The sequence below is a fragment of the Poecilia formosa genome, unplaced genomic scaffold (genome assembly GCF_000485575.1).
Source record: "Poecilia formosa unplaced genomic scaffold, Poecilia_formosa-5.1.2 Scaffold0, whole genome shotgun sequence".
Taxonomy (NCBI): domain Eukaryota; kingdom Metazoa; phylum Chordata; class Actinopteri; order Cyprinodontiformes; family Poeciliidae; genus Poecilia; species Poecilia formosa.
In genome coordinates, this window is record NW_006799939.1 from 920266 (window position 1) to 931506 (window position 11241).

The 11241-nt window shown below is 38.0% G+C and overlaps 1 protein-coding gene and 1 long non-coding RNA gene across 2 annotated transcripts in view; one reads left to right on the forward strand and one right to left on the reverse strand.

Moving 5' to 3' along the window:
- Nucleotides 1-11241, forward strand: part of LOC103146760 (uncharacterized) — a 128730-nt gene that overhangs the window by 92601 nt on the left and 24888 nt on the right. The gene's annotated exons all lie outside the window — the stretch shown is intronic.
- Nucleotides 11073-11241, reverse strand: part of irx2a (iroquois homeobox 2a) — a 5939-nt gene continuing 5770 nt past the window's right edge. Inside the window, exon 3 of the mRNA XM_007564040.2 lies at nucleotides 11073-11241. This exon is cut by the window's right edge and continues 3159 nt beyond it. The gene's annotated coding sequence lies outside the window, so the exon portion shown is untranslated.

Consider the following 11241-nt stretch of genomic DNA (forward strand, 5'->3'; position numbering starts at 1 on the left):
CTATGCTTATCTTTCCTATTAACATAAAATTTACAGTTTGTGAAAAATTCAGAATTACTTCAAAGATTTTATATCTTCCGGTTCAAAATCAAAAAGGCTCAACGTTGGTGCTTTGGCTGGACGAAGCTTGCACATTCAAACCTAGGATATGTGATTTACCCAGAATGCATCGCAGTATAAACAACATGGCGACATCTGCGTGATGACATTTGATTTAAATTTATGAGAAACAAACAGCCTCCAGTACTTTTACTGTGTTGTTTTTACATCTAAAATAAATATTGCTCTAACAAATGCTACTGTTACAACTACTCTCGAATCTCTTTAAGCATTAAATGTTACTTTGGTTAACATTTGCGGACTTTCTCCTGACAGACCATTTGCTAGAAGGAAATAGAAATGATTTACTCTCTGAAGCACACATTGCAATTATGAGTTTGACTTGTTTTTATTGGCACACACTCCTTTTAATGTTGTAATATGAACCTGGCACCCAAATGAGCAAATTAATGTCAAGTGAATGCAGTTCGCTTGGGATTGTGCAACATGCTTTTAATTAAAACCTTCCCACACATCTTTGCTCTAAAGCTGAGGAATAAAAAACACAAGTGTGAACTGCATTGCTTGTGTAAGTGCAAAAATACATATAAATCTATGCAGAACACACACAAAAAATATATTAAACATTGACATACTTAACAAAAAAATGATAGATGATCTGTTGGTTTTATTAGTATCTCATTATCTAAACTTCAGAATGATGCAGTATAATAATCAGAAAATGGGCCAGTTAACTTCAGTTCAAGCAACCATCATGCCCGATGTTTTAACACTACTGCATACGTTTAAGGAACAATATTAATGGAGTTTCCTGCAATGTTTTAGTCACAGCTGTATCAATTCTTTTGCAGTGGTGTGCATATACAGTCTGAATGTATTGTGAATACTCCAGCAGTATGGATTGCATTACACATGTAGCGGATCCTAGAATACATTTAATCAATAAAACTTTAAAAACTGAACTCCTTCACCCTTGTTTGTAGCACCTAAACTTGAAGAAATACTTGAGCTTTATTAATGTTCAGTCTTCTTTGTTGTCTCTTTGTTGATGTGATTTGGTGGATAACGTATACTTCCAATAGGCCAAATATTCTCTCTGCATAGTATCTCATGAGAGAGAGAGATAGAGAGAGAGAGAGAGAGAGAGAGAGAGAGAGAGAGAGAGAGAGAGAGAAAGAACTCAATCTGTGGGACGGTGTGAAATCTATGACATGTCACAGCAGCTCAGTCAGCTGTGCCACTCATTCACAGAGTATATTGTTGACTCAAAACAAAGGTTTTTAATCCTCTGTAAAGTTGAGGAGAGCACTGAGATCAGATTCTAGATAAGGTACTCTAAAATGAAAAGTGAATTCTCCCAGGACTGTCACATTGTTGCATATAAGATGTTCACAGGTGGAGGAAAATGCCTCCAACAAAGAGAACTTGTGATCTTGTGCAGTCTACCCAAGTACACAATCCTAACTGGAGAGCACAACTAAACATACATTTCACCATCAAATACTTCTGTTTTTTTGTTTTTTTTTTAGTTCTGGTGTTAGAAGCTGATGAATCAAAAGTGAGCATGAAACTTTGATTTTCTTTTTGGGGCAACGGTGGCAACGACTGTAGGAGTTTGTTCGATAACTGGTGGGTTGCCACTTCACCCACCTTGTCTGCTGGTGGTGGTCAGAGGGTGCATGGCTGCCTTGCTTCTGTCAGACTGCCCTAGGGCAGCTGTGGCTACAGTTCAGTAGCTTGCCATCATCAGTGTGTGAATGTCTAAATATAGTTTGAAGCACTCTGGGGTCCTTTGGACTTGATAAAGAGCTATTCGAGTTTTGACCATTTTCCATTTACCCCGTCCCCATGAAATTTACATTTGGTTTTAATCTAAATTTTAGACAATAAAACACGTTTCACAAAGCCTGTGCTTAGGTCACCCAGAAACAAAGTACCTTTTTTTTTTTTTACACTAACATGTGCACATATACTCACTCAAAACAGATGCCATGCTAAAAAAAAAAAAAGGAAAAAAAAAAAAACATTTTAACATAATTTTAATATTTGTCTGCAGATCTTATTACTTTAAGTCAAGTGGATTTGGACAGCATCAAGTACTCTGATGCTGCTATGGCACCTCCTCGCTCCGATACAAGCATTTTATTCGTCAGCGTAATTGTATTAGAATGCATCTCCAATCCTCTGTAACAGAAAGAGGTAAGCCGCTTCGCTTGCTTGTGGAGGGATCAACAGTCTGTCCTTTCAAAGACTTGCAAAGCTGGCTGTGTGTGTGTATGCGTGTGCATGTGTGTGTATGTGTGTACATCCAGCAAGCGCAAGCACTTTCTATGCGTTTGCGGAATGTGCACCCTTCTGCAGACATTTTTGCACCTTGCACACACACCCACCCACCCACACACACACACAACCACGTAGTAAAACCTCAACCACCTCCATGTAGCGTGATTAGGTATAGCTGTCGCTGAATTGTGCTGAGCACAGCCGGGGCATTGCTGAGGATTGGGTTGCCCTGTTTCCACACAGAGAGAAAAAGAACACACTCACACACACTCAGAGCCCGTCTGTCTCCACCTTGTCTTTAGGCCGTCGCCAGGAAGCAGCTGGTCTGAATATCTGAGTGCCTTTAATGAATTGAAATCTTTAGGGTGCGAGAATTTGGTGATTAAATGCAATAAGGCTAATATTCCTGGGTGAATTGAGAGTCAAAGGAGGATTGTCCTCTGAGAGAGGAAAGAGATGGAGGAAAGCAGGGAAAGAGCAATGTTCTTGGCAGCATGCAAACCCCCTGCCCACCTCATGGGGAATAACACTATTTAGAGCACAGGAGGAGAAGAGCTGGAGAGTTTTTGAAAAGGGAAAGGAAGGGAGGACAGACGAGCCTGTGGGTGGTAGAAGTTGGGGGGCATCAGTGCTTATGGCTTAAAGATTATGTTTCATTTAGATTGTGATGGAGACACACTGAAAAACTCTGCACGACCTTTAAGAAGTATTCTTTAAACAGCGGTGGCACATGCTTCATGGCTCACAATAGTGAGCTTTCTGAGGATTTTGTCGTGGAAAATGACATTTCAGAAAATACAAACGTTATTACTTAAAGAAGGAAACTGTATTAACTCGTTTCTTCTTTTATATCCGATGAGCGAATTCAGAATAATGTCAAAATGAAGTTTGATTTTTCAGGATTTAGTTGACCGTCTGCCAGTAGAGGTTTAGAGTAAGCAGGTCTTCCTGTATGACAATTCTGGAGAAGTGATGGCAAAGGCAATAGACAATGGTGACTGACTTTAAAAAAACATAAATAAAAAAATCGAGACAAAAGAGCAAATATCACTGATGTAAAGACTTTTCAGATACAGAATTAGATGGAGCGGGAACAATTAAAAACAGATGCGTCTGCATGGATTAAAAAATAAATAACTCAGAATTGCTAAAGATTACACGAGGCATCCTACACGGTTCTGTGGTATGTCCTAAAATTTTTACATTAATCAGTGTGGAGGTCCTCAGTAAATGTTGCCTTCACTGAGAAATATGTTTTTGCTGCGTAAGAGTGTCACTAGCTAATTGTTTAACATAAAAAAAGATACACTTATTCTAGACATTTTAAACCAAACGCTTCATGCAACAAATAAATTGCACATATAAAAAAAGGTGTCATTAATTATACATGAATGAGTGACAAAGTACCTAAAACTTTGTGTATTTCTGATTCTACATTTTACAGTTTTGGTAAAAGTTTGGAAGCTAAGAATTTGATTGTTGTAAGTAAAGAGTCTGACATAAACAAACTGAGGCTAAATTATATTGGAATAATATTTTTAACACTTAGTAATAGGCAAAAGGGGCTTTTTAAACTATATATGATGTTAAATGTAACGTGATGCATTAAACTTCAATTTTGGGTCTGATCATTAATTGAACTGGTTTTATAACATCCACAAAAAAGAAAATCTATATATCCCTGCTAAATTCTGAAATAAATTGCATAAAAGCATTCTCGTCTGTTTCTTGCTTCCTATGCCATACCATATACTTAAATCAAACAAAGTCATTGATCTTTATGCTGATCCCCAAACTCATATCACAATGTTTTAAAGCTTCTTTGACGTGTTGCATTCTCATTGCTTATGATTTTAGAGAGCCGCCAAGTGTTCCAGTAGTATTTTCAAAAGACACATTTAAGCAGTTAATGTACGTTGCCTAAAACTGTGCCTCAAGGCACAACTTCTAGGTTATGTTAAGTTAGCTTGTAGTGTCACAGGTTTTCTGAAATAAATGTACATTTTGTGCTTTCAGTGTGTGTGAAAGTAGCTCAGGTTAAAACGCTACAGTCAAGTCAGAAGCCATGACACTAAAGTGTTTGCTTAAAGCAGGGGTTCGTTTAATTAGCCGACACGTCTGACAGATTCTGTTTAACATGAATCACTTCCCCTGTGTCTCCCGGAACACTTGATAGGAGAAAAAAGAAAGAAAAAAAAGGTTTAGTGCAGACATGTTGAGCTCATTTAGAAAACACTTCAGACAGACAGGAGAAGAGAAACACTTTTTTTTTTATGTTTTCCTTATCCATTTGCTTTGCTTGCTGGTCTTAAAGCTTGCAATAGGGAATTCAAGATTTAGATACACATTGCTTTTTAAGTATATTCAATCCACTGACTTTTTTTTTCACATTACCACCATAAAGAATTTTTTTTTTTGGGGGGGGGGATTTTATGTGATAGAGCAAGAAAAAGTAGAAAAATATACTGACTTTCACATTTTAATACAAATAAAAAAATATTTGTGAAAAGTATGCTTTTTTTCCTGTTAAAGCTAAGGTTACAGCTGCTGCTCTACCTTATGCATACATGTAGAGACTAGAATTGTTTGGAAATTCTTTACAAAATAACTTAATTTTAAGTCAGGTTGATAGGATGACCCTCAGCTTTCAAATCTAGCAACAGATGTCAATTGGCTCGAGGTTTGGTTTTTGACTGAGCCATTTTGACTATGTTTTCATCTTAAGCATTCTATTACATCTCTAGCTATATATATTTAGGGTCATTGCCTGTAAGAGGGAAAACATCCACTCAGTCTGGTGGCCTGCATTCACCATTTCTTCCATATGTTTGCTGTGTCTGCATATGGCTTTAGGGAAACATAAAACAGAATTTCTTGTGATTTTCATTCAACAATGTTTTTTCCCTTTGCCACTGCTATATCAGAGCCACATTTGTAGAGAGCACGACCGATGGTTGACCTTTCAGAACATTTTCTGACCTGAGACGTGGATCCCTGGAGCTCCTCCAGAGTTACCATGAGCCTCCTGGCTGCTTCTCATATGAACGCTCTCGTTACCAAGCTCTTCTATTTAAAGCGTGAAGCCACATCATCACAGGTTTCCACTATGCCACTTCCAGATAAAACAATGCTTTATGTGAAATCTTCAAAAGCTCCACACATTGGTCACATTGGATCTTATTTGAAAGAGGTCACTTCACGTGGGCAGAAACTTGTTGACACCAACATACACACGTAGACACAAACATGCTATGTTTTTCTTTTCTTTTCTTCCACATAGCTTAAAAGAAAAATAAAACAAAAGGGCCGTAAACAATGTGTAAAAATCAGCAAGATATGTATTTTTCATGATGGTGATATTTTACACAAAAATAGGTGAAAGAAATTGACTGGTTGAACTGGTTATGTTAGACCGTTATAAGGGTAGGTGCAATTTTTTATTTTTTATTTTTTTGTTTGTTTTGTTTTCTGGCAGATGCTAGTGCTTTTATGATAATCTATTGAAATAAAAAAAAGTGATTTTCAGCACTTTTGACACTCAAAAGTGCTGACATCAAAAGCTGAACACCAAAGTAAAGCGTTTTGGTCATGACTATTACACAGTCATTTCTTGAAACTTTTAACACACCTCAATCGGTGCTTAAAAAAAACACCTTAAAAAAAAACTACTTTACTGTAAAAGTCCCCATACAATGACTGAGTTTGATTTGTGGTCTCAAAAGCACAAAGTGCTTTCAAAAAGATTGACATAAACACAATTCTGAATGTATTGTGTTTCTTCTTATACATCCAGCTTTCCGACAATTTCCACAACAGTGTTTTTTATTATCTAACTTACAGCCTAAAGGTGAAACACTCTCCTCTGGATTGTTTACTTTCCACCGGCATTAAACATAACTGTCAATTAGGAGCAGAAGCTAGAGCTTCTAATGACCTTGTTTAAGCTGTTGCATTGGCAATTATTTGTGTGTGCGCGTGTGTGTGTTTGTGTATTAAATCCCAGCTCAGCTTATTGGCCTTGATCATTCAGAGTATTAAACATTTCGGCTGACACCTTTATGAGAGGACAGGACCCCGTACTCACTTTTAAAGTCCCCCCCTGTCCACTTTGATGTGTTTTATTAAACACAACTGTGCCTGATTTGTACATCAAGCTCTTTGGTCTCCCAATCTTCTCCCCGATATTAGTGCTACTTACGGTTAAGTCTGAGCATCAGCAGTATTTATGGTGAGGTCTTAATAGGCAGGTTGAGCATGAAAGCTGTAAGAACATCAGAAGGATAGATGAGAAGAAAAAAGGTTCAATAAAGGGAACAGGACTATTCTGTGTATGTTCTGACTTTAACAAGACTGAGAAAATGTGGGGGGATTACATAAAGTAAGGTAAAGAGGTTAAAACAAGGTGCAAACTGTGATGCATTTTCTCTGGGTAATCAGCACACCTAATATTTTCTTGTCATCCCTCCAAATTTGTGACAGCGGCCATACTGTGCGTCAGAAAGAGCCCTCTTTCTCTTTGAATCAAGTTTCACTTCTAAAGGTGTGCATCAGAGATTACTGTCTGAAGGATTTTGCAAGAGATAGAACTGATGGACGGATAAAAGATAGAAAGAGCTCATGAATTATCTGCACATATTGAGCTGCCTGTTTGATCAGTGATAAGGGGGGGATGATTCCACTTGCTCTCTTGTCTATGCTCAGCTGAAGCCTATGAGCTCGACGATACCATCAATTTAGTTTTCAATGACAGCCGGTCCTTAGTGCGGTGATTCACTGGTGAGCCATGTGACAGGATTCTGATGGTAATTGGTATCCCGTGGATTGAATTTAGCAATACCAAAATGACTGTAAATTTGATCATCACACCCTTTCATTTTGTTTTTCTTCTAATGTCTCGACGTTAAAATAATTAAGTTTAATTTTGCTTCCGTGGGATTTTGTCTGATTAATAAACACATTGCAGTAATTGTGACATGAATGGAAGTGGTGAGTGTTTGTTTGATCAGAAGAATGACAGGCATTTGTTTGCAGCACTCTCTAACTCAGTAGTCTGCTGAGCTGTGTCTCTGCCATCAAGTACAGAACGTTTAAATCGGTCCTTGTATAATAGCTCAAAGCCAATCAGACTGGATGAACAAGCCTTTGACTTGGCCATTCCAATACCTGAATCTGTTCTGGGAGGTTTTGTTTCTGATAGATGGAAGGTAAAGCTACACCACAGTCTCCAGTTCCCAGCTGCTACCACTATGCTTCACCTTGGTAAGGGTGTTTTGAGGTTTATGGACAGTGTCAATTATTTTCTAAACATAACATTTTTCATGAGGGGCTAATAGTTTATATTTTGATCTCATATGACCAGAGCACCCTCTCTAAACCAAGTGTTTTATGCTTGCCATAGGTTGCTCGTTCCACATTCTTTTAATTTCTCATGGCTTCTTATAAGCAAACATCTTCTTGATGCTCTCTCATAAAAGCTACTTTGGTGGAGTGAACAAAATATATTTTTTCCTGTTGGCTAATTTCACCACCTGAACTGTGGATCTCTGTACTTTATCTAAAGTTACCAGAGGCTTCTTGGCTGTTTTCTGAAAAATGTTTTCCTTGTCTGTCAACCTTTTTATCATCATTTTGCTTGCTTCATTATGGACAATTGCAAATGCCTTTGAATAACAGATGCATTGTTTTAGTGTTATGTCAGCTTTGGTAATTGTTCAACACCTGTCCAGACTAAATGGGCCTGCATGCAACACTTTTAGGATTGTTATTTATAAAGCAAAATCTGTCCTGGTATCATTTGGGAGGTGTTGTATAACTTTAGCCACAGTCCTCCCTAGCAGTGTCTGCAAAATGGCAAATAGCCTGTTCCTTCTTTGAGAATCAATATCCACACTTTGTCAAGGGCACCGCAGTTTCTTCTGCAACTGCTTTTTTTTTTTTTTTTTTTTTTTTTTTGGATGTGAGTCAAAGAGCAAGTTCATCAAACAGCAGCTGGAACTACTCTCCACAATTTTGACTAATTGTGGAATAAATTCACAATCGTTTCATTAGAGGCTTCACAGCTTGAGGTTTATTATGTGCAATTGGCGCCTTGTTCCTATTTTCACCTGCCATTGCTCTCAATCAAACAAAGAGGCAGGTAGGAAGTTTCTTTTCATGTGTTCAAAGGTGACCGGTTGCAGAGCAATCGCTCTTTCTTTTTCTTTCCTGTCTCTCAGAAACAATAACTCTTTTTATTGAGAACAAATGTTGACATTTTGAAGGGAGCAGCAGCAGGTGAGGGGCAGGGGGTGCGAGACTGCCTCTGGTGCTATTTGACAACGCTGTTGGGTCCCCTGTGGGAGCCCACCTGAGAATAAAGCATGCATTTCAATAAACCATCTCCTAATGAAAGCGTTTTGGACTGAGGAATGAGAAGCTGGCCAGAGGCTATAACATCCACGACTCCCATATACAGTAGGTCCCAGACCGAGTGCTAAATGATAATAAGGTGGGGGAAACACATCAAATCAAGTGAGTGATGATCTAAAGGGTGACGTTGAATTTAAACAAGAGTCATTCACGGTTTTAGATGGTTTGCTTTAATTAGAGAGTACCTTTTTTTTAAAAAAAATAAGATGTCTGACAATGTCATACAGTTCAAAACAAAAGTATGCAATGACTTTATGTTAGGAAGAACTGGATCCATGTTTGAGTTTTCAACATTCTTGGTGGCAGATGAAGATTATGTCTTTTAGGACGGGAGCACTGTGGCATCAGTCACCCCTAGATTGTCTTAAGTACAGAGTTACTCAAAAGTATGTTTTACGTACTTTAGAGTAAATACACTAACGTTTATGGTTGGGTTAATGATTGGGTTATTTTAGCATGGCACTGATCAGCCTGTTGTAACATTAAGGTGTTTAGGAAGTCAAGATCCTTCTGCTCACCTGCATTTTTGTGTGTAGTAAACTTTATTTTCCATGTCCCAATGTCTGATAGATGGTGTATGATGTTTAGGTCTCACAAGTTGGCTGGCCAATCAAGCACAATGATACCATGGTCATTTAATGAGGTATTGCTACTTTTAGCAGGACAGGCAGCTCTCGCTGGGAGATAAAGTCTGCACCTAAATGAACCTTGGAACCAGAGGGAAGCACAAAGTGCTTCAGAGGTTCGTGCTGCGCTAACTTTGAACTTTGATGAAAGACTAGAACAGTATCAGCAGATAACACAAACTGTGTGTTAAAGTAATTTGGAATATGTGCTTCTCCTCACCCAGGATAGAAAATGTACTTTCTTCTAAAAAGAAGAAAGTACATTAAATAAAATACGAGTTTAGTCCATGCAAAATGCTTGTGACATCTCTGGGTTAGGAGTGGCTTAACATGAAGAACATGACAGATGTTCATTTTCTCGGATACAGTACTCTATGAACATTCAACGTCTTTAGCATTTTGTGGCTTACTCTCAGCAACTGTCTGCTGGACAACTGTCAATTCAGCAACTTCCACCATAATTGTGAAGGCCACCACATTCAATTGTGTTAAAAAAAAAATAATTCTATATTGAAACCTGCTAAAATTTTCTGAGACTAAATTTTCATTTACATGAACTGTCGGCCAAAACAAACATGAAAATAAACTAATATAAACACTTGACATATTTCAGATTGTGTGTAACAAATCTGTGCAAAAATGATTTTCACTCTTGGAATTGAATAAATAATCAATAAACTGTTCAATAATATTCTAATTTATTTACATAGAGCTCTGAATGCTAAATTGTTGATGACATAATCAACACACCTAAATTACCCAACTCACCCACCCGCACCCCTTTCCTGCCCTTTTCTGTTGGCAGCCCTGGCTGAGTGGGAGGGTTTCTTGACAACACTCAAACTCAGATTCAACTGGAAAATGAAGGATTAGTTTTGAGTTTGGCCAGAAGCAATGACTGAAGGGGGGAGGGGGGCGGTGGAGTATTATATGTTTTATGAAAACACAGGAACTGATAAAATATCAAAAATGTATATTTCAGCACCAATTAAGAAATAAGTTGAAGGTTTAAAAATGGGGATAGCGCGGATAACATCCTCAGAAGTTGGCTCTGAGTTCTAATTGTTTAATTAGCTGTATTCTATAATAGGAAAGCCATGATGAAAAGCAGGGGGAAGTCTCTCCGATTAGGCCCCATCACACAGCCCATTGAAGCTGGCAGATGCTTAGATAGACTTTTATGGATCGCTCGATGCTGGCGCTGTAATGAAGCAGGCAGGCCTGACCTGTCCTGAACCAGGCTGAAAAAACTCCAGGGACGGCCCCGCTGGGAGCCCGTGATGCCCCCGATGTGTCCCCTCGGCTGTATTAATCACACTGAAAAAAATAAATGTGCGCTGGGGCGAGAGAGAGAGAGAGAAAGAGAAAAGAGAGAGGAATAGAGGAGGAAAAATGTAATAAGTACATCGTTTATCCCCATCAAGGTCATGAATATTTGACCGAGGGAGCAGAATGAGGCCCTAAGAGAAAATGATTGACCATTTAGAAAGAATGGATTGTGCAATCTGTGAAAACTCATAATAGTTATGAATGGCAAGAGTCATCAAGCATTTCCCATCTGTGCTGGACTGACAAAATAAAAGAGCAATGAAAGGGGAGAATTTAAAAGAGGAAAAGAAAATATGGATCACATACAAGTTATATGACAAAAAAATAAATAAATAAATAAATAAAGAATCTCAAAAATGAACATCATAGTTGGGAAAAAGAGTTTAATACTTTCTTATTCTGAATAATGGATATAACACCCCACCTTTTCATTATATGTACAGTAATATAAATTAGTAAAAGTACTCTTGTTAACAAGATTGTGTTCTTTGCCCCAAAGACAACAGTCCATAATATATATATATATATATATATA